The sequence below is a fragment of the Rhinopithecus roxellana genome, chromosome 1 (assembly GCF_007565055.1).
Source record: "Rhinopithecus roxellana isolate Shanxi Qingling chromosome 1, ASM756505v1, whole genome shotgun sequence".
Classification (NCBI taxonomy): Eukaryota; Metazoa; Chordata; class Mammalia; order Primates; family Cercopithecidae; genus Rhinopithecus; species Rhinopithecus roxellana.
The window spans coordinates 109,809,676-109,833,690 of record NC_044549.1 but is presented as its reverse complement, the minus strand read 5'-3'; positions in this window follow the sequence as shown (position 1 = coordinate 109,833,690).

Below are 24,015 nucleotides of genomic sequence, written 5' to 3'. Positions count from 1 at the left end.
CAGGGCGAGGCATCACCTCACCTGGGAAGCGCAAGGGGGAAGGGAATCCCTTTTCCTAGCCAGGGGAACTGAGACACACAACACCTGGAAAATCGGGTAACTCCCACCCCAATACTGCGCTTTAAGCAAACGGGCACACCAGAAGAATATATCCCACACCTGGCCGGGAGGGTCCCACGGCCACGGAGCCTCCCTCATTGCTAACACAGCAGTCTGCCGTGATCTAACCGCAAGGCAGCAGCGAGGCTGGGGGAGGGGCGCCCGCCATTGCTGAGGCTTAAGTAGGTAAACAAAGCCACTGGGAAGCTCGAACTGGGTGGAACTCACAGCAGCTCAAGGAAACCTGCCTGTCTCTGTAGACTCCACCTCTGGGGACAGGGCACAGTTAACAACAACAACAACAAAAGCAGCAGAAACCTTTGCAGACTCAAACGACTCTGTCTGACAGCTTTGGAGAGAGCAGTGGATCTCCCAACATGGAGGTTGAGATCTGAGAAGGGACAGACTGCCTGCTCAAGTGGGTCCCTGACCCCTGAGTAGCCTAACTGGGAGACATCCCCCACTAGGGGCAGTCTGACACCCCACACCTCACAGGGTGGAGTACACCTCTGAGAGGAAGCTTCCAAAGTAAGAATCAGACAGGTACACTTGCTGTTCAGCAATATTCTATCTTCTGCAACCTCTGCTGCTGATACCCAGGCAAACAGGGTCTGGAGTGGACCTCAAGCAATCTCCAACAGACCTACAGCTGAGGGTCCTGACTGTTAGAAGGAAAACTATAAAACAGGAAGGACACCTATACCAAAACCCCATCAGTACGTCACCATCATCAAAGACCAGAGGCAGATAAAACCACAAAGATGGGGAAAAAGCAGGGCAGAAAAGCTGGAAATTCAAAAAATAAGAGCGCATCTCCCCCTGCAAAGGAGCGCAGCCCATCGCCAGCAAAGGATCAAAGCTGGTCAGAGAATGACTTTGACGAGATGAGAGAAGAAGGCTTCAGTCCATCAAACTTCTCAGAGCTAAAGGAGGAATTACGTACCCAGCGCAAAGTAACTAAAAATCTTGAAAAAAGAGTGGAAGAATTGACAGCTAGACTAATTAATGCAGAGAAGGTCATAAACGAAATGACAGAGATGAAAACCATGACATGAGATACATGACAAATGCACAAGCTTCAGTAACCAACTCGATCAACTGGAAGAAAGAGTATCAGCGATTGAGGATCAAATGAATGAAATGAACCAAGAAGAGAAACCAAAAGAAAAAAGAAGAAAAAGAAATGAACAAAGCCTGCAAGAAGTATGGGATTATGTAAAAAGACCAAATCTACATCTGATTGGGGTGCCTGAAAGTGAGGGGGAAAATGGAACCAAGTTGGAAAACACTCTTCAGGATATCATCCAGGAGAACTTCCCCAACCTAGTAGGGCAGGCCAACATTCAAACTCAAGAAATACAGAGAACACCACAAAGATACTCCTCGAGAAGAGCAACTCCAAGACACATAATTGCCAGATTCACCAAAGTTGAAATGAAGGAAAGAATCTTAAGGGCAGCCAGAGAGAAAGGTCGGGTTACCCACAAAGGGAAGCCCATCAGACTAACAGCAGATCTCTCGGCAGAAACTCTACAAGCCAGAAGAGAGTGGGGGCCAATATTCAACATTCCTAAAGAAAAGAATTTTAAACCCAGAATTTCATATCCAGCCAAACTAAGTTTCACAAGTAAAGGAGAAATAAAATCCTTTACAGATAAGCAAATGCTTAGAGATTTTGTCACCACCAGGCCTGCCTTACAAGAGACCCTGAAGGAAGCCCTAAACATGGAAAGGAAAAACCGGTACCAGCCATTGCAAACACATGCCAAAATATAAAGACCATCAAGGCTAGGAAGAAACTGTATCAACTAACGAGCAAAATAACCAGTTAATATCATAATGTCTGGATCAAGGTCACACATAACAATATTAACCTTAAATGTAAATGGACTAAATGCTGCAATGAAAAGAAACAGACTGGCAAACTGGATAAAGAGTCAAGACCCATCAGTCTGCTGTATTCAGGAGACCCATCTCACATGCAGAGACGTACATAGGGTCAAAGTAAAGGGATGGAGGAAGATCTACCAAGCAAATGGGGAACAAAAAAAAGCAGGGGCTGCAATCCTAGTCTCTGATAAAACAGACTTTAAACCATCAAAGATCAAAAGAGACAAAGAAGGCCATAACATAATGGTAAAGGGATCAATTCAACAGGAAGAGCTAACTATCTTAAATATATATGCACCCAATACAGGAGCACCCAGATTCATATAGCAAGTCCTTAGAGACTTACAAAGAGACTTAGACTCCCATACAATAATAATGGGAGACTTCAGCACTCCACTGTCAACATTAGACAGATCAACGAGACAGAAAGTTAACAAGGATATCCAGGAATTGAACTCATCTCTGCATCAAGCAGACCTAATAGACATCTATAGAACTCTCCACCCCAAATCAACAGAATATACATTCTTCTCAGCAACACATCGCACTTATTCCAAAACTGACCACATAATTGGAAGTAAAGCACTCCTCAGCAAATGTACAAGAACAGAAATTATAACAAACTGTCTCTCAGACCACAGTGCAATCAAACTAGAACTCAGGACTAAGAAACTCAATCAAAACCGCTCAACTACATGGAAACTGAACAACCTGCTCCTGAATGACTACTGGGTACATAACGAAATGAAGGCAGAAAGAAAGATGTTCTTTGAAACCAATGAGAACAAAGACACAACATACCAGAATCTCTGGGACACATTTAAAGCAGTGTTTAGAGGGAAATTTATAGCACTAAATGCCCACAAGAGAAATCAGGAAAGATCTAAAATTGACACTCTAACATCACAATTAAAGAACTAGAGAGGCAAGAGCAAACACATTCAAAAGCTAGCAGAAGGCAAGAAATAACTAAGATCAGAGCAGAACTGTAGGAGATAGAGACACAAAAAACCCTCCAAAAAATCAATGAATCCAGGAGTTGGTTTTTTGAAAAGATCAACAAAATTGACAGACCGCTAGCAAGACTAATAAAGAAGAAAAGAGAGAGGAATCAAATAGACGCAATAGAAAATGATAAAGGGGATATCACCACCGACCCCACAGAAATACAAACTACCATCAGAGAATACTATAAACACCTCTACGCAAATCAACTAGAAAATCCAGAAGAAATGGATAATTTCCTGGACACTTACACTCTCCCGAGACTAAACCAGGAAGAATTTGAATCCCTGAATAGACCAATAGTAGGCTCTGAAATTGAGGCAATAATTAATAGCCTAACAACCAAAAAAAGTCCAGGACCAGATGGATTCACAGCTGAATTCTACCAGAGGTACAAGGAGGAGCTGGTACCATTCCTTCTGAAACTATTCCAATCAATAGAAAAAGAGGGAATCCTCCCTAACTCATTTTATGAGGCCAACATCATCCTGATACCAAAGCCTGGCAGAGACACAACAAAAAAAGAGAATTTTAGACCAATATCCCTGATGAACATCGATGCAAAAATCCTCAGTAAAATACTGGCAAACCGGATTCAGCAGCACATCAAAAAGCTTATCCACCATGATCAAGTGGGCTTCATCCCTGGGATGCAAAGCTGGTTCAACATTCACAAATCAATAACCGTAATCCAGCATATAAACAGAACCAAAGACAAGAACCACATGATTATCTCAATAGATGCAGAAAAGGCTTTTGACAAAATTCAACAGCCCTCCATGGTAAAAACGCTCAATAAATTCGGTATTGAGGGAACGTACCTCAAAATAATAAGAGCTATTTATGACAAACCCACAGCTAATATCATACTGAATGGGCAAAAACTGGAAAAATTCCCTTTGAAAACTGGCACAAGACAGGGATGCCCTCTCTCACCACTCCTATTCAACATAGTGTTGGAAGTTCTGGCTAGAGCAATCAGGCAAGAGAAAGAAATCAAGGGTATTCAGTTAGGAAAAGAAGAAGTCATAATTGTCCCTGTTTGCAGATGACATGATTGTATATTTAGAAAACCCCACTGTCTCAGCCCAAAATCTCCTTAAGCTGATAAGCAACTTCAGCAAAGTCTCAGGATACAAAATTAATGTGCAAAAATCACAAGCATTCTTATACACCAGTAACAGACAAACAGAGAGCCAAATCATGAATGAACTTCCATTCACAATTGCTTCAAAGAGAATAAAATACCTAGGAATCCAACTTACAAGGCATGTAAAGGACCTCTTCAAGGAGAACTACAAACCACTGCTCAGTGAAATCAAAGAGGACACAAACAAATGGAAGAACATACCATGCTCATGGATAGGAAGAATCAATATTGTGAAAATGGCCATACTGCCCAAGGTTATTTATAGATTCAATGCCATCCCCATCAAGCTACCAATGAGTTTTTTCACAGAATTGGAAAAAACTGCTTTAAAGTTCATATGGAACCAAAAAAGAGCCTGCATTGCCAAGACAATCCTAAGTCAAAAGAACAAAGCCGGAGGCATCACGCTACCTGACTTCAAACTATATTACAAGGCTACAGTAACCAAAACAGCATGGTACTGGTACCAAAACAGAGATATAGACCAATGGAACAGAACAGAGTCCTCAGAAATAATACCACACATCTACAGCCATCTGATCTTTGACAAACCTGAGAGAAACAAGAAATGGGGAAAGGATTTCCTATTTAATAAATGGTGCTGGGAAAATTGGCTAGCCATAAGTAGAAAGCTGAAACTGGATCCTTTCCTTACTCCTTATACGAAGATTAATTCAAGATGGATTAGAGACTTAAATGTTAGACCTAATACCATAAAAACCCTAGAAGAAAACCCAGGTAATACCACTCAGGACATAGGCATGGGCAAGGACTTCATGTCTAAAACACCAAAAGCAACGGCAGCAAAAGCCAAAATTGACAAATGAGATCTAATTAAGCTAAAGAGCTTCTGCACAGCAAAAGAAACTACCATCAGCGTGAACAGGCAACCTACAGAATGGGAGAAAATTTTTGCAATCTACTCATCTGACAAAGGGCTAATATCCAGAATCTACAAAGAACTCAAACAAATATACAAGAAAAAAACAAACAACCCCATCAAAAAGTGGGCAAAGGATATGAACAGACATTTCTCAAAAGAAGACATTCATACAGCCAACAGACACATGAAAAAATGCTCATCATCACTCGCCATCAGAGAAATGCAAATCAAAACCACAATGAGATACCATCTCACACCAGTTAGAATGGCAATCATTCAAAAGTCAGGAAACAAGAGGTGTTGGAGAGGATGTGGAGAAATAGGAACACTTTTACACTGTTGGTGGGATTGTAAACTAGTTCAACCATTGTGGAAAACAGTATGGCAATTCCTCAAGGATCTAGAACTAGATGTACCATATGACCCAGCCATCCCACTACTGGGTATATACCCAAAGGATTATAAATCATGCTGCTATAAAGACACATGCACATGTATGGTTATTGCGGCACTATTCACAATAGCAAAGACTTGGAAGCAACCCAAATGTCCATCTGTGACAGACTGGATTAAGAAAATGTGGCACATATACACCATGGAATACTATGCAGCCATAAAAAAGGATGAGTTTGTGTCCTTTGTAGGGACATGGATGCAGCTGGAAACCATCATTCTTAGCAAACTATCACAAGAACAGAAAACCAAACACCACATGTTCTCACTCATAGGTGGGAACTGAACGATGAGATCACTTGGACTCGGGAAGGGGAACATCACACATTGGGGCCTATCATGGGGAGGGGGGAGGGAGGAAGGATTGCATTGGGCATTGTACCTGATATAAATGATGAATTGATGGGTGCTGACGAGTTGATGGGTGCAGCACACCAACATGGCACAAGTATACATATGTAACAAACCTGCACATTATGCACATGTACCCTAGAACTTAAAGTATAATAAAAAAAAATAAATAAAAATAAAATAAAAAATAAAAAAAATTACCAAGCTGTGTTATGCAGTTGTATAATTTTACATTTCTACCAATAATACGTGAGCGTTTACCAGTTTTTCTGTATCCTCCTCTGTATGTGAAAAGGTCAGTCTTTTCAATTTTAGCTATTCTGATCTACTTGTCATTTAAAAATAATATTAACAAATTAAACAATCATAATTTTTGTGTGATGTCAATATTCAGTGTAGGATAATGTTAGGTAGAAAAACATCTAAAGAATAGGCTGGGCATGGTGGCTCATGCCTGCAATCCTAGCAATTTGGAAGGCCGAAAGTTCGAGACCATCCTGACCAACATGTATGAACCCTGTTTCTACTAAAAATATAAAATTAGCTGGGCATGGTGGCGCATGCCTGTAATCCCAGCTACTCCGGTGCCTGAGGCAGGAAAATCACATGAACCCGGCAGGTGGAGGTTCCGGTCAGCCAAGATCACGCCATTGCTCCAGCCTGGGCAACAAGAGTGAAAAGAAAAAAAAAAAAAAAATAAAGAATAAAGCTTTCCTTGACTCACTATTATACAATACTGTGACTGACAATTACATAATATTGTCATTATATTTTATAATGGTGTGAACATTTATCTTTCTCCAACTAAAATCTTACTAAGTCAGAGAAAGTATTATTTATCAATTTTCTTTTCATGGCTTAATACGGTTTTATAATTTTCTTAAATATTTTTCTTAGTCTAATTTTAGGTATTTTGTATGTTTTTTGTTATGAATATATTTTATGTTTTATATTTTTAAAATGTTATTGTGTACAATAACACTATCTTATCTGGTCTCTTTGATAACTCATTTTTTTCAATGGCTTATCTATAGATTCACTTGCATTTTTCATGTAGGCAATCATTTTGTCAAAAAATGATATTTTTTTCTTTTCTTTTTCCTAATCCTGTATGTCATGTTTCTTTTTATTTTACATTGCGTTGACATTAAATGCTTTTGCTAAGGGAAAAATTATTAAGGTTATCTTATTAGTGTTCATTTTGGATCAAATAGCCGTGTAGTATGATGCCCTTCCAAGACATGAACTCTAATCTAAGCTGTTTATTATCTGCATAATCTTGAGCATGTAATTTATTTAACTGAGCCTCAATTTCCTCATCTGAGTAGAGGGATAATAAAAATATTCGCTAACCCACTATTAGGATGTTGTGAAGATCAAATGAAATAAAATATGTGAAAACAAGTTTTAAACTATGATATGACATGCAGGAATTAAATTACATACTTATTATGGAGGAGCTATTACATATGTTTCCTTGGGGTTATTTTAAGGAAGGTATTTTATCCCTAAATAAGTTTACAAATAATTATTAGCCAATGTAAGAACTATTTTTACTCAGCGATCAGTTCAGAGCCAGCTATAAAAAATTTAGCATAAGAAATTAATATAAATAATGAGAAAATCATAACAGTTTGGGGTTTCAGCAAAACGGTGAAAATTTGAAAAAAAGTAAGTTATATTCATAAATGTATCATTATATGTTAGAATGCTTTTGAGAATAAGACAATGCCTTAGGTTAGAAATTAGGTCATATGAAAACCTAAAATATGAAATCTGGTTATTATAAATGACATATATTGAACACAATGATCATCGTGTACTTATATTTTGACAGCCTGTAGGAGTTCTACTCATAACTAGACTGCGTAAGTAGTTTTTTCTTTTTTTATAAGAAAACATGTATGTTGAAAAAATATAAAGCCACATACTGTAGTTCAATGAATGAGTTAATACTGAATTACTCATCAGAATGGCCATCAATAAATTGTTCTGATCTTTGAAGTAAAACTTGCACTCTGATTCTTGAACATTCACTCTTGTTGATCAAAGGCAAACTAGTTATCAAAAGAAGAAAGAAAAACTAGGTCAAAAGGTGAAAAACAAAATGGGGAACAAACTGAAAGTATCTCTTTCTTAGCTCATTAGTTAATTGTGTGGTGTCTTCCAAATCATATTTTAAATGTTTTTATTTACTGCAAGATGCCATCAATTATACTATTTTTCCATCAATTTGAACTCTTAACAGTGAACTCGATGTAATTCTTGCCACTCAGAATCTACCCAGATTTTGTAAATCATTTACCCATTACTTTGATATGTACATGCAACATGAATAAAATAATTGAACACTAATTTTAAAATTAGGCATATACACCCAATTCCATGGTAGATAGTGTTCAAGCAAATAGCATGTAATTTTGTCCTTGAGGGCTAGAAACTCTAAATATTTCCTAAGTTTGAGTTACTTTTGACTTTTTCAAAGTGAGTATGAGTCAATGTGTGTTACAGGAGGAGAAGAAAGAAAAGAGAAATCAGGAAGGTGTGCTGACAGGGAAGTCATCGCTCATGGAGTTGAGTGTGGCTACCAGCTGTACTGTCTCGAGTTTGAGCTATGGAGAATGGTGTGTACACATGACTTGGATGTTGAGCTTAAGATTTCCAGATTAATTGGTAGATTGAGGACACTTGCTGAAGAATGTTGTTTTGGAAGATCCTAAACAAGGCATCACCGTAATTAAACTATGAAATCCTGTATAGTTTCAAATCCTCTCTATTGTTTCTTCCAGTTATTCTCATAAGACTTTTCTCAGTCTTTCATTTACCTTATTTCTACCATCTATTGGCTTTCATCCACATCTCTCGTTTCTTTGATTATTTTTGCATATTGTTCAGAGTTTTCTTCTTTATTTTGCACTCTCATTATCTCTGTGTTTACCTCATACAAAAATAGACTTAAATTTTCTAGATTACTTAAATTTGGCTAAGTTGTATCTTCAGTTCATTTCAGCCATAGATTAACCACCATAATCCCTTAGATCATGTTAACATTTCAAACATCTGAATATCTTAAACTAGCAACTTCCCCCATCATAATCTCCTTGGTTTCATTCCTCTGACTCCTTCACTTTTTCTACCATCTTATAGCTTCTGAAAGTATTTGTTCCTGTCATTGTGACTTTTGATTCTTTGAATACTTAGTTGTCTCTTAATATATTTCCTGTTCTATGCCTTACCATTCTGTCTGTGCAGAATGTTCTCCACCTATTGAAATATTCTTCAGCAGCCACTGATCATTCTGAATGTCATTTAGCTGAAGCATTCTCTGATCTCACCAGTTGCAATTGAAAAAATACAACTTTACACCTATTAGGTGTTTTTCCCTATAATATTTTATTTTATCAAAACAACCTTGTGAATTATATTTCATCTGTTTTATAGGAAGTTAGTAAATGGCAGAGCAGGATCTATGAGTAACGTTTTATTCCTTATTCAGTACTCTTTCTGCTACCTCAGTGTGCCAGAAGCAAAGCCTCAGAATTCATTTAGTATATCATTTGCATTGATCGATGACACAATCGATATTGGTTTATAATGTAGCTATTTTTACACCTGTAAGAATGCCTGCTTTTATTCTGTAAGCTTGAGATAATGTCTTAATTTCTTTTAGAGTCTCAAGTGTCTGGCCCAGTGCCTTAAACATGGAATGTGCTCAATATATATTTGTTGAATAGATGAACAAATTAATTATGGGACAGTACAAAAGATAGAGTGTTGGAAGCCGGAGCCAGGATGCAGAGCAACATGCTTTGCACAATACTATTTTGTGAGTAAAATAATTAAGGCTTAAAGAGGGCAAAAGGTTTCTTAGGGTCACGTCACAAATTAGGAACAGAATTAAAAAGAAAATGCAGAGGCCCTGAGGTTCCACTCTGCTGCTTAGTCACTGAATCTTCTTTTCAGCTTTCAGTCATGGCTCTCCCTCTAGATTGAAAGAAAGATTCGCTTATGGAAAATGGTGCATGTAGTGTGACGGGGAATGAGAGTCTGGCCCCATGACATTTCCATATACCCTTAACAAGATCAGCTATGTGCAGCATCTTTATCAGTTTTTCCCATTTCATGATCTTTCAGGTTAAAGTACAGTCTTCACTTCAATTTATTCCCATAACTATAGGGATGTTATGAAGATTAGTGATGCAAGACACATAATATCCTGTAAGCTTCATGGCAGAAAGATATTACATAAATACAAAGCATGATTATTTCTACCACCAGCAACAAGAATGGGTTTACCAACACATAGTTCACAGGCTGCTGAGCCACTAGCAGATGATATACATTTTTTTTTCTCTACATGAATTAAAGTAGAAAAGATTTCCCTTGGGATATTTGGACCATTTACCCCACTTAAGTGTTTTCTTTAGCTGGGGAGTTGGGAGGTGGGGGTGGTGTTCGTGTTAAAGAGAGATTGTTAGAAGTGATATTCATTTCAGATTAAAACATGCATAGACAGCCAAACAGGAAAACTAGTATAAAAAAAATACAAATGATAAGAATACATGAAAAATCTGGTCTTGTTTGTACTTGTGTTTCTTGTGATGTTAGGTTTATTCTGAAACAAAGTATTATCAAATACATTGAGTTTGGTTGGACTAAAAAGAAAAATTATGAGGTCTTTTGGGAGAAACTTCTGCATCAATAGAGAAATGATAGAATTGAGAGTAGATTATAAGAAACATTTTATGCAGATAGTTTTGTGTGAAATCAGTGATATCACTTGATTTGTTATGGTTCACAGTTCTCATGTCTGGAAGATATGTAATTCTACAACTTACAGATCAGACAATAATATTTAGTAATGGAAAATGGAGAGCACTTTTATTCTAATTCTGTTTTTAGTGCATATGTGGGTGTTCTGGCATTTTTATATTAACTAACTTTAAACGTCAGCTGTAGTGGAAAAGTTATCTATCTACTTCCTGATGACATAGAAGGAGGCTCCATGATACAAATGGTCCTAGAATTTACCATCAGGAAGACTGACACAATGTTAACTGGGAAAAGTGAAATATCACCTGAAAAGGATATACTCCTAAAGTCATAACAGTGACTACGAAAATATCTCTATATACCCAGTTCATGTTCACAATAATCTGGGCTTATATTTACAGCTAACCAACTCTGGAATGCTAGTGGAAAGGTAATTGTCTTACAGTCATTATCCCTTGGAGGGGTTACTGAGATTTTTCTATGGCAACTAAAAACTGGAAGAGTCTGTTTTGTACAGTTTCCAGGTTTGATATTAGACTCATTCCATCATGTGGAAATCTGAGATATCAATTGAATGCTTGTCTAATTACTGAAGGTGAACCACGGTTGTTTTCTGGGAAGAGTACCAGCTTTGCTTCTCTTCCATAAGGAGGTAAGTGGGGCTTTCATAGAAGGAGAATCTTAGATAGGCTCTTCAGGTACCATTAAAATTGTAGCAGTTCTGCCTGTTCATCTGGAAGCCAAGGGATGTAGATACTTCTTCAAACAACAATAGGTGTTACCCTGTTATCCAGTCTGTCCTTATTTTTATGCAGCAGATAATGCCATTTGCATGGCATGTATTAGATGATTTTTATGTTCTGCCTCTATTTGTTACTTGTATAATTCTACTGAAGAAACTAAGGCTCAGGGAAGTGAAATAAGTTGTTTGACCAAATATGGTGAAATTCAGATCTCTTATTCCAAACCCTGTGATTCCTTCCATGTGCTACCCTTATCTAAAGTCTGACTGTGAGAAGTAATTTTTGAGGGACATTAGTCCAAGGGCCTGTCCTCCATCAAATTTTGTGACTAATTCTTATGCTTTATTGCTGGATTCCAGTTTGAAGACAGAATGGTAATAAGATCTATCTACATTAACTTACACATGATGAAATTACTCTCCCTGCCTTTAGCTTTTACTGGAAAAAAAAAATCACAGAAAGCAGCAACATTCAGCCTATTTCTTTCTCAGAGGTCTTGGATTAAATCCCACAGGAGAATTTCCTTTAGAATTTGGAGTCTAAGTATCAGAAATTTTTGTGAGAAATTGATAAGCTTTCTACTTTCAATTAAAGAGAACTATGCCCCTTTACACGTCTTTTTTGCAATGGATGTTATGAACCTCAAAAATAAATTGGATATTTTGTAATGTGAGTCATATAATGTTATTGCCTACAATATTCATTTCAGATCCTCTTTTTGGTGTTGTTTTTCTAATTTATGAAGTGTATTTTGCATGTTACTCATGTGAACCATCTCAATTCCTGTAAATAAATGAGTAAATACCTTTATGAAGAGAACAGAACTTAATCCTCCTTCTGCCTTTTGTCTTCTTATACTATGTTGAAGAGATGTGATATGCTGTACGATGTGTCCTTTGATACAAGAGAATCTGAAGCCTAGGTAAAGACATTAGGGAGAATCACCATGTTGAAGATAAATAATGCAATTAAACTCATCCAGTGCTTTTTTTTAGCACAGGCTCTGTACTGGGTGGGTACTGTGGGGGTATTATAAAAATTAGTATAAACATAAACATAGCCTCTGGATGTTCCAGTGTACATGCTAGAAAACAGCAAAGAACGGCTATGAGTAACTTTATAGACAGATTAAAAACCTTAAAGAAACTGAAGAATCTCTTGAATGTTTTATTATGACAGTGACATTTAAAAGCTTTGAAACCATCTAAGATAACTTAAAGCTTTTATTCTTGAAACTATACAGAAATATCTTATCGCTTCATTCTAATATGTGATTCACCTTGTGTTCTGATGTTCTTTATGCTCAGCTTTTTTTTTTTTTTTTTTTTTTTTTTTTTAGTTCTGGGGTACATGTGCAGGATGTGCGGGTTTGTTACAGAGGTAAACGTGTGCCATGGTGGTTTGCTCACCTATCAAACCATTACCTAGTTATTAAGCCCAGCATGCATCAACTATTTTTCCTGATGCTCTCTCTCCTCTTGTACTCCCATTCCTCTCCAACAGGCTCCCAGTGTGTGCTATTCCCTTTCCTGTGTCCATGCGTTCTCATTGTTCAGCTTCCACTTGTAAGTGAAAACATGTGGTGTTTCGTTTTCTGTTCCTGCGTTAGTTTGCTGAGGATAATAGATTCCAGCTCCATCCATGTCCCTGCAAAGGACATGATCTCTTTCATTTCTATGGATGCATAGTATTCCATGGTATATATGTACCACATTTTGTTTATCCAGTCTATCACTGATAGGCATTTGGGCTGATTCCATGTCTTTGCTGTTTTGAATAGTGCTGCAGTAAACATATGGGTGCATTTTTTTTTTTTTGTAATAGAATGACTTATTTTCCTTTGGGGATATACCCAGTAATGAAATTGCTGGGTCAATTGCTGGTATTTTTGATTGTATATCTGGTCAAAAATTGCTGGTTTTGATTGCAATATCTTTGAGAAATCACCACACTGTCTTCCCAATGGTTGAACTAATGTACATTCCCACAAACAGTGTAAAAGCATTCCTATCTCTGCAACTTCACCAGCATCTGTTGTTTCTTGGTTTTTTAATAATCACTGTTTTGACTGGAGTGAGGTGGAATCTCATTGTGGTTTTGATTTGTGTTTCTCTACTGATCAGTGATGGTGAGTTTTTTTTTTTTTTTTTTTTTTTGAGACGGAGTCTCGCTCTGTCGCCCAGGCTGGAGTGCAGTGGCAGGATCTCAGCTCACTGCAAGCTCTGCCTCCCGGGTTTAAGCCATTCTCCTGCCTCCGCCTCCCGAGTAGCTGGGACTACAGGCACCCGCCACCTCGCCTGGCTAGTTTTTTGTATTTTTTAGTAGAGACGGGGTTTCACCGGGTTAGCCAGGATGGTCTCAATCTCCTGACCTTGTGATCCGCCCGCCTCGGCCTCCCAAAGTGCTGGGATTACAGGCTTGAGCCACCGCGCCCGGCCGGTGAGTTTTTTTACATTTCTTGGCCTCATAAATGTCTCTGTTCATGTCCTTCACCCACTTTTTAAGGGGGTTGTTTGTGCTTTTATTTGTAAATTTGTTTAAGTTCCTTGCAGATTCTGGATATTAGACCATTGTCAGACGGATAGATTGCAAAAATTTTCTCCCATTCTGTAGGTTGTCTATTTGCTCGGATGATAGTTTATTTTGCTGTATGGAAGTTGTTTAGTTTAATTAGATCCTTATATTCAGTTTTTTTATCCACAACACAGATCATAATGCTGTTCCATGAACAACAAGCCAAGCATAGGCAACTGCATTGATGTTGCAGCCTGTGGGTTATGTGCCATTTTTGGCAGACCAACCCACTCTCCTCTCCTCCATTTTAGAAAGTGGGTGGAGATGCAAGCGATTATGATATCATTTTAGGGATAATCTTGAATACGCTCTCATTTATATAAAATGTCAGTTACGTTCAGACTACAACCAAATTGTGACCACAGTATGTCAACAAAATTGCTTTGCTACACCAAAACAGGATAAAAATTAATAGGTTTTAATTTTGGTCCAGCTTCAAATTCTTAGTGCTTTACTGATATGAAAAATAGTTGATCACCATTTCTCTTACAGAGTTTTTACTTCCTTAAATTTAATTGTTTCAATATCTTTTAACCATTACTTATGTCTTATTTTTATGGCTAAACAACTCAAGGCCTAGCTATGTGTTAGTAAACAATGGAAGACAAGAACCTGCTAGGATCTATGGACTTGTAAGTGTTCATTCTATTAATGTATTAGCTACAGAGATTGCATGCACAATCTGTCCACGTAGGAGGCAAGGTCTTGTTTCATTTGACTTTATTGATAGTAAGAAAATCAATAAAGTGAAAATAAAGAAAAGATTGTGATTCTTGATCATATTATTTTATTAATTTGACGACCTTTAACCTTCATGTGCTGCTTAGAATTTCTGGTCTGGGTCTTTCTGAAATGTCTTAAAGAATATAACTAATATAAAATGTTATAATTATACATATTTGACAAGGCAAATAGGTATATGACTTTGGTTGGGCTTTTGGAAAAATTTTACCACAATAACAATAAAACACAGGAATTAACTACTGCATTAAGCAGGATAGATTAGGTTATGCTATAGTAACAACCTCTAAATCTGGATAGTTTAAGACAACAAAGGTTTGTGTCTCTACATACTGATGCAGGTTGTTGTGGGTGGGAGGTGGGTCTGCTCAAATCACTCAGAGGCCTAGGTTGGCAGAGTCTCTATCAGCTTATGATGCTTATATTTCTACATGAGGCTTCAAGGTTTGCCATTGTAATAGTGGGAAATCATCATTGGCTTTTATATGGAGCTACCTGGAAGTGACATGTTACTTCTCACGTTTCATTTGCTGAATCAAGTCATGTGGTTATGAAAAACTTCAGGGAGCTTAATCCTGCAAGACAAGAAGGGGAAGAGTACAAGTAAGGTCTGTTGTTCGTATTGAGGTTGACTGTGGCATCTTTGTATGGCGATTTTTAAGAAAAATAGAAATCTATGTTTACATAATTTATGTATACTTTAAAATATTCTCGTGTTTATTAATATGTCATTAGAGAAAAAAGAAAAATACAGCATTTAGATGTATTAAAAAACTTTTTTCTATGTAATTATTATTATTTATTATAGTGATTTTACAATTCTATGACTTGTTTTTGTAACTTAATGTTATAACAAAAATAATATCTCTATAAGGCTAGATAGTCTTTATGATCACAATTTCCTGTGGTTGCATTAAATCATATTGAATGGGTATACTATAATTTACTTAAACATACTTCATCATTGGGCATATTCATTGTTTACTATTGCTAGTGATTTTGAATGCTGAAAGTTACAAAGTCTTCATCAACTATAGCTTTGAAATGTTTTACAGCTCATAAATATGTAAAACAGGGATAATAAGTCATATTTCAAATATTTGCTGTCAGATACATAATAGGTTTTGTTCGTAAACGGTCTGTAATAATTCCTGGAACAAATGTTTGTTTCCTACCCCTTAGATGATTTAACAAATGAAGTCTATTCTTTACTCTTCATCCTCATTATTATTCTCACAACTTTGACTATATACTTTCCTGTATGAAGGCCAGATTTAAACTGTAATTTCAGGATGCTCCTTACTCCACTATAGTCTTAGTCCAGTGGTTCTTAACTGGGGTAAATATTTCCCTCCAGGTGATATTTGGTTGTGTCTGGAGACGTTTTTTATTTTTACATCTGAAGTGTTGGGGAGGTTGCTGCCAAAATCTTGTGGATGGAGACAAGTGATCTGCCAAAACGTACCACAATTCAAAGGACAGCTCCATTAACCAACAAAGAATCATTTGGCCTGAAATACTATTTTAATCGATTAAAATAAATGAGCATTTTCAGAGGTAACATATACAATATCTGTATTATAGTTTCTTGTTTATGATACAGCAAAACAGTTCATTTGTCCTCTTTGGGAAATTTCATGATTTGTAAAAGTTTTGTTTTTAATTAAAGTTTATTATACAACATAGACTTTTTCTTCTTTATGTCAAGGAAGCATATAGAAATTTGCACTTTGAGATGTTACTGATTTCTTTTGATTGTATAGCATTTTGCTCCCATGTAAACATTTCCTGTGACATGAAAATGGATAGTTTTGTGCCCTGGAAAAGTCCATTATTGTAGGTTGCTTATGGTTTTAACTCCTGAACTATGAAAAATATGAGAAAACCCAGTTTGCTGAGCAAGCAGTTATAAACATTTAGTGCACCCCAAAGCTAAAGAGAGAAATAATTACTGCATCTGTTTTGAGACAGCCAGTTTGGTTGTGGTCTCTTCCTTGTTTTACATTTATTTTTTCAGTAGCCAAGATGAAGTCTCACTACAAGATTCTTAGATGTGGAACATACATTCCGGTCCTGGAGCTACCTAACTCTGAGCACACAGAAGTCAACACCAAGGAAAATAACAAACATGTTAATGATATATTCTACAGCAATGTTTATGTGAGGAGCATATGCTTTCTTAATTCAATCTTTTGTAATAAAAAATCCACTTTCGTAAATAACATGAACTATATTTTAAAAAAAACCCTGAAAGTGAGCCATGAAAGACTGACTTTTTATGATGTTTCAAAAAATTTTGACTTTTCTAAAGGATAAAATACTAAAAACAATTTACAAATTGACACTAAGTTCATATTAAAAACATGACTAAAAATAATACAAGAATAGTATTTGGCTTGGATTCAATTTTAGGAGTTGTATCATGTCAGACTGCATCAGGAGAACTTGAATTGTGTTGTCTAGGTGATACGGAGTTACCTAAAGCATGTAATTATTTAAAACATTATTAGTTGAGGTTTTTGCCCTGAAGAAAGTGTCTATTTGTTTATGTTTGCAAACATATGCTCTTTGGATTTTCTTTTACCATGAATATATGATAGTTCATACTAGTAGTTGATAACATTATTATTATTTAAAAACTTATTTTAGTTATTTTGATGCTTTTCACTGAACAGTTAGTAGTACTGCATGTAATAAAAAAAAACTTTCCAAATAAGATCTTAAGTATGATAGGGAAATATGTCAATATATTCGTGAAAACATATAATTCCATTTGATGTAATAAGTGATATGAAAACATAGAATTTCATTTTATGTGATAAGTGACTATGTACATGTTCATTCTTTTTGTAAAAAGGCCATTTGAATTATTCAGAGATACCCAGACTAATCAATCATTATTTATCCTCATTTTAATAAAATTAGCTCTTGCACAAAGGTACAAGAAATAATTAAATCCACATGTATATTAAAATTTAAGTTTCAGACTTGAGTTGCTAAACTGACTATACAAGAGGTGACTGTTTGAATACTTCTTTACAAGTAAAGCATGACTGAATTAAATCATCTGAGCCTAGGATTTAGTATAGTAATCAAACAATTTTCCTTGGTTGTATATACTAAATCGTCTTGGGTTTTCTCTTACTCTAAAAACTTTAGTAGTAGGGCTAATAATGTCATGTAAAAATGACTCTATTTAAATACTTATTTTTAATAGCAATTGCAGATAAAGTAATAAAAATAAGTATATAAGATCTTTCCACTAATAATACTATATGTTTTCAAGTAGGAAAGACAGGATCTTGTACTGTATCCCCAAAGGGTAAACTAAGGAGAAAAGGAAACTAAAAAGCATAAAGCATACAGCTTCTAGTTGCATGGGTCTTAAATTTTGAACACATTAGCAGTAAAACTTCATTGTTACTACTGGAGGGATACTTAGGCTTGCATGTGCTTTCTAAGCCAGGATCAAATGTAACATAAAGTTTTGTATAATTTTTTTTCCTTATACTTTGAGTTGCACCTGGATGTAAATATCTCGCTAGAATAGACTAATGATATGCTTGGAGTATGCCTCGCTAGAATAGACTAATGATATGCCAGCAGCCATGGAGTAAGCTCCTCTCCCTGCCTGGGTTCTCCAGTGAAATTTTAAACCATTGACTTTTAATTCAGGGACACACTCCAAGGAGCTTGTCCTCTGCTCTTTATTGCATTCCAGGGGCAGCTCCACCAAACTACATCACCATCACTTAGCAAAGCACTTACTCTCTCTAATTAAAAAGAAACACTCCAGGTGCTATACTGGATGGATTATTATTAACAGAGGATTCCAAAATTTGGTTTATGCCCTACCCTTTCAAGATGCAAGGCAGGCTGAAGTCCCAGATGTGTTTTCTGCATGCTAACGTGACAACTGAAAAAAATCTGGCCTGATGCATGAAGACAGTAAGTAGAGAACTGTACTGTGACCTATCATTCTATGTTGTTGACTTAGGAAATGATTTCAGGAGAAACAGATAGTTACTAAGGTCCTTTGCAAAAATGACATCTAAGACAAATGGTTGAGAAAGAGAAAAAGAGAAACAGTAACAATGGGAGTGAGAGAAATGTCAACAGGATCAACAGGATTGAGGACACAATTCCTTACATATAATAACTACCTTCGAAAAGGAGTCAAGAAGTACCTTCATTCTTCTTTCTAGAAGGAGAGACAAAAACATAAGAAAAGATCTCTACGATGGGATCTGTATCCCCATCCAAGGTTATTTAAGAAATGTATTTTAATACTTGGTGTAAAATCTTGGTAGATTAGGCAGTGAATACTTGTTTTACATACAAATCCGTGTCAAAACAGATTTTTGTGCACATAATAATTCCTTTAAGTCAAAGACTAAGCCCTAAAATGGTGTATAGTGATGCCTTGCTGCTGCCTCCTTTTCTCCCTTACCAGTCTTCTAATTCTTCTGGCTCTCACATGTTTATGTTTCTTTAGCAGTGGGGGCCACATTATTCTCCACATGTACCCTGTTTTGTTTTCTTTCTAATCTCTGTGGCTTTGTACATCACCTCTTCTGTATCTAGATCTTTCACCCCTTTTTGTCTACTTAACAAAACTCATTATGAAGAATCAGATGAAGAGTCCGCTATCCTAGGAAGCCTTCCTTGGTCTTCTCACCTCCACTGAGCAAGTTTCTTTGTGCCCTTCACTTCTTGATTGTATTAAATTTTTTTTTCTTTGTCTTTCTATTTAACTAGTCTCTGATTTGCTTGACTACAGAAACTGGATTGAATACATCATTAAAACACATTTTTCTGCATATTCAGTAAATTATTTTGGACAGAATGAATAACTGAATTGTGTCAATAAGTTGTACATCTATTTCTCAAGAAGATTAACTTGGACCATTTTATAAAGGAAAATATTTTGTTTCCCAGTTTTGCAGTAATTGTGAACTCCAATGCAAAGCCTTTAATTGCTGGCTAGGCAAAGCTAGGGTAAGAAATACGTTCTTAGTAGACAAGGAGACATTGAAAAAACTGTTCTAACTGAAAAAGAAAAGTTGAGACGTACTGCAACAAACTATTCAGAAATTGTGAATTTCAATTCATTCAATACCTCTTAAAAATGTAGCTTCTGTCATTCATTTTTCCATTCATGTATTTATTTTTGAGAACTTTTAACGAGCTAAGCACTATGTTAAGCTCTGGGAAAACAAGACTGGATATAGCACATATTTTGTCTCTGAGGGATCACAATTTGGTCAAAAGTAATTTTATGGCTTGCAGACAGTCCTACTGGGATGAAAGCATTTGAGTGATGAGAATGCAGCTTAGCAATATAGAAAAATCTTCAAAGAGAAATAGACAACTTAAATTTGCAGACTGGACTGGAGTGGATAGGGGACGCAGGATGGGAGAAGGTGGTGAGGTAGAAATTTGATGCTGGGAGGCATAGGCAAGAGCTCAGATTCTTGTCATGTATTTCCCTGGAAAGAACTTTTATGGAAGGAAGAGAATGAAAGCAGTGAAAAGAGCTGCCTGAGATTGATTATGGTGGTGAAGGTGGGAGGGTCACACCTTTGTTCCCTACAGGTTTGTGATACTGAGATGAACTAAGCCTCAGTGTCCTCATCTGTAAAGTGAGAATGATGTGAGAATGAGTAAAGTGTAAAATCTGTATGCAAAGGCAAAGCAAAGATCAGGCAAAATGCTGCTTCTTTTTTACACGCTGACTAAACTTGCTAAAGACGCTAATCTTATTAATGAAACCTCAGTCATTCATTTTAGCATGCTTTTGTGCACAGAGAATAAATGCTCTGAAATGCTCAAATGGGTAATATTTGTCTCTAGCTGAGGTGTACCTGACAGAAGACCCTTTGAGCTACCCAGAATAGGCAGAGATGGCTGTGCAAGGCTGCACTGAACTTTCCAACACAGCCATGCCTTCTCTTTTCTGCATTTGTAGCTTCAGGCCTTAACCTTTTATCATTATTTCAATGATGTTTTTGTGTTTAATTTAACTGTAAATCACATTAACAGAGTTTTGACTGGTATGTCAGAGGGCTTAAAAACTGAGTTAAAGTCTTTCTAAGAGCTAAAGAATTTGTCAGGTCTGACATGTTTAGTCAAGATGATCAAGTCAAGTGTGGAGATGTTGGAGAGATGGTGTGAGATGGTATTTAACTTGTTCAGGATTTAAGGAGCGGAAGTAGACTTGCAGTAGAGCTTTTGCTCCATATTAGCAATAGTTAAGAGGATAATTTATGGCTTTTGTTAAGGTTATTAACCAAGGCAAAAGTGCCACTATAAAGCAATTAATTATATATTGCACTTAAGTTATTTTCTGAGGAATACGATCAAACCAGAACATTGCATAATTCAGGAAGCATTAATGAAATGCTATACTTACCTTGTATTGCATAAACATATTATGTTAATGAAAGACAGGTATTAAGTTTTTCTATATTTGGAAATCATATCTTTAGGGGTCAAAAATCTAATTTGTGAGGTTTTTACTTATAGACTTTCTTAAAACATTTTATCACAGATTAGTAGATGTTTAAGCAAGAAAAATATATAATACAAAAATGTTACCATTTGTTTTAATATTTTGATATATATATACATTTTTACCCTTTTCTATGAATAATATTAGAATATCATAACTACTAAAACGGATTTCCTCTAAAATATCAGTGGCTTCACATGATAGAATCTTATTTCTCTCTCAGGAGGGGACTGCCAGTGGTGGGATGGCATTTAGGTGGGGCAGTGCAGTGACACTCTGCTCCATGCAATCATTCGGTGCAGTGCCATTAACGTCTCTTACTGGAGTTTCTTTGCCATTGACCTCCAGCCAGGAGGAAGAGAGAGAGGGATGACAAGTAAGATGTTGACGTGTTTCAGACCATAAGATAGTGAATATAATTGCTCTTTATACTAGAAATGTAATTTGGCTATGTGCCCAGCTTGGAGAGGAAACAGGTTTAATGTGCACATTATTTTATTTGGTAGAGGAAATATGTATGTAAACAGGCTTATGTACTATACATATTTTGTAATATTGTTTATTTACTCAGCAATATATCTCAGTGTTTCCTTCTTATTTATATCATTGTTATTTGATTGTGTCATAATTTTAACTTAAGTCAATTTCTTGCTAAACGCTTTGGTTATTACCAGTTTTCATGAATATATACAACAGACTGATGACTTCTCATACCTTTACATACCAGCATCATTGCTTCCTTAAAAATTTTCCAAAAGTGGACTTGCTAAGTCGTAGGATATGTACTGTTGTACTGTTTTTTTTTGTTGTTGTTGTTGTTTGTTTGTTTTTAAGGCATTTTTCTTTCTATTCATGGAATCTGCGGGTGGAAGCTGAAAGTTAAGATTAGTATCCTTTATATTTTAGTGTGAATTAAAGCATTAAACATCAAGTACTTACTGAACATCTACTCAGTAAGTTGCTTGTGCTGTGAATTCAAGAAAAGTAACTAAGGTTGTTTTCATTAGAAAATGGTATTATCCCATTTGACTCAGCAATCCCATTACTGGGTATATACCCAAGGGATTATAAATCATTCTATTTTAAAGAGACATGCATACGTGTATGTTTATTGCAGCCCTGTTCACAACAGCAAAGACTTGGAACCAACTCAAATGGCCATCACTGATAGACTGGGTAAAGAAAATGTGGCCCATATACACCATGGAATACTATGCAGCCATAAAAAAGGATGAGTTTGCGTCCTTTGTAGGGACATGGATGCAGCTGGAAACCATCATTCTTAGCAAACTATCACAAGAACAGAAAACCAAACACCGCATGTTCTCACTCATAGGTGGGAACTGAACAATGAGATCACTTGGACTCGGGAAGGGGAACATCACGCACTGGGGCCTATCATGGGGAGGGGGGAGGGGGGAGGAGGGAGGGATTGCATTGGGGAGTTATACATGATATAAATGATGAATTGATGGGTGCTGACGAGTTGATGGGTGCAGCACACCAACATGGCATAAGTATACATATGTAACAAACCTGCACGTTATGCACATGTACCCTAGAACTTAAAGTATAATAAAAAAAAAAAAAAAAAAAAAAAAAAAAAAAAAGAAAATGTGGCCCATATACACCATGGAATACTATGCAGCCATAAAAAGGATGAATTCTTGTCCTTTGGAGGGACATGGATGAAGCTGGAAACCACCATTCTCAGCAAACTAACCCAAAAACAGAAAACCAAACACTGCATGTTCTCACTCATAAGTGGGAGTTGAACAGATGAACACAGGGAGGAGAATATCATACACCAGGGACTATCAGTGGGTGGGAGGCTAGGGGAAGGGATAGCTTTAGGAGAGATACCTAATGTAGATAATGGGCTGATGGGTGCAGCAAACCACCATGGCACATGTATACCTATGTGACAAACCTGCACGTTCTGCACATGTATCCCAGAACTTAAAATATAATAATAATAATAAAATGGTGTTCTCTTCCAAATATTTAACATTAAAAGAGAGTTTCAGTTTCCTGCCTTTTCCTAATTCAGTAAGTGACACATTGGTTTTTTACTCTGGTTATAGAAGGAAATAAGGAGGCGTTAGGGTGTTTCTTAAAATTAAAAAAGATTAGGGGTACTTTATAACAAATACAAATGAAAAAATAAAGTATTTAAATGTACTCTTAAATATTATCATGAAAATGACTTAAGATTTCCAGGCTGGCTGGGCGCGGTGGCTCAAGCCTGTAATCCCAGCACTTTGCGAGGCCGAGGCGGGAGGATCACGAGGTCAGGAGATCGAGACCATCCTGGCTAATACGGTGAAACCCCGTCTCTACTAAAAAAAAAATACAAAAAACTAGCCGGGCGAGGTGGCGGGTGCCTGTAGTCCCAGCTACTCGGGAGGCTGAGGCAGGAGAATGGCGTGAACCCGGGAGGTGGAGCTTGCAGTGAGCTGAGATCCCGCCACTGCACTCCAGCCTGGGTGACAGAGCGAGACTCCATCTCAAAAAAAAAAAAAAAAAAGAAAAGAAAAGATTTCCAGGCAAAGGTAAATACATCATAAAATTAGGTAAAGACAACTTAAAATCTGGCGAATAATAAACACTAGGTTTAAGAACACGGTGAGAGATGACCTCGTAATCATGCACTAGCTTGGGTTTCATGCATTTCTTGGATAAACAAGATATATAATAAGATCACTGTTGTCACACAAGCTATGAATTCCTCTGGCCAGTAGTAGCCAAAGACAATGTTAAATTTTGTTTGATTTTAAAGATCAAGAATACTTTTAAAGAGATATAAAATTGGAGGCATCATATGAACTTCCTAACTTTTGCT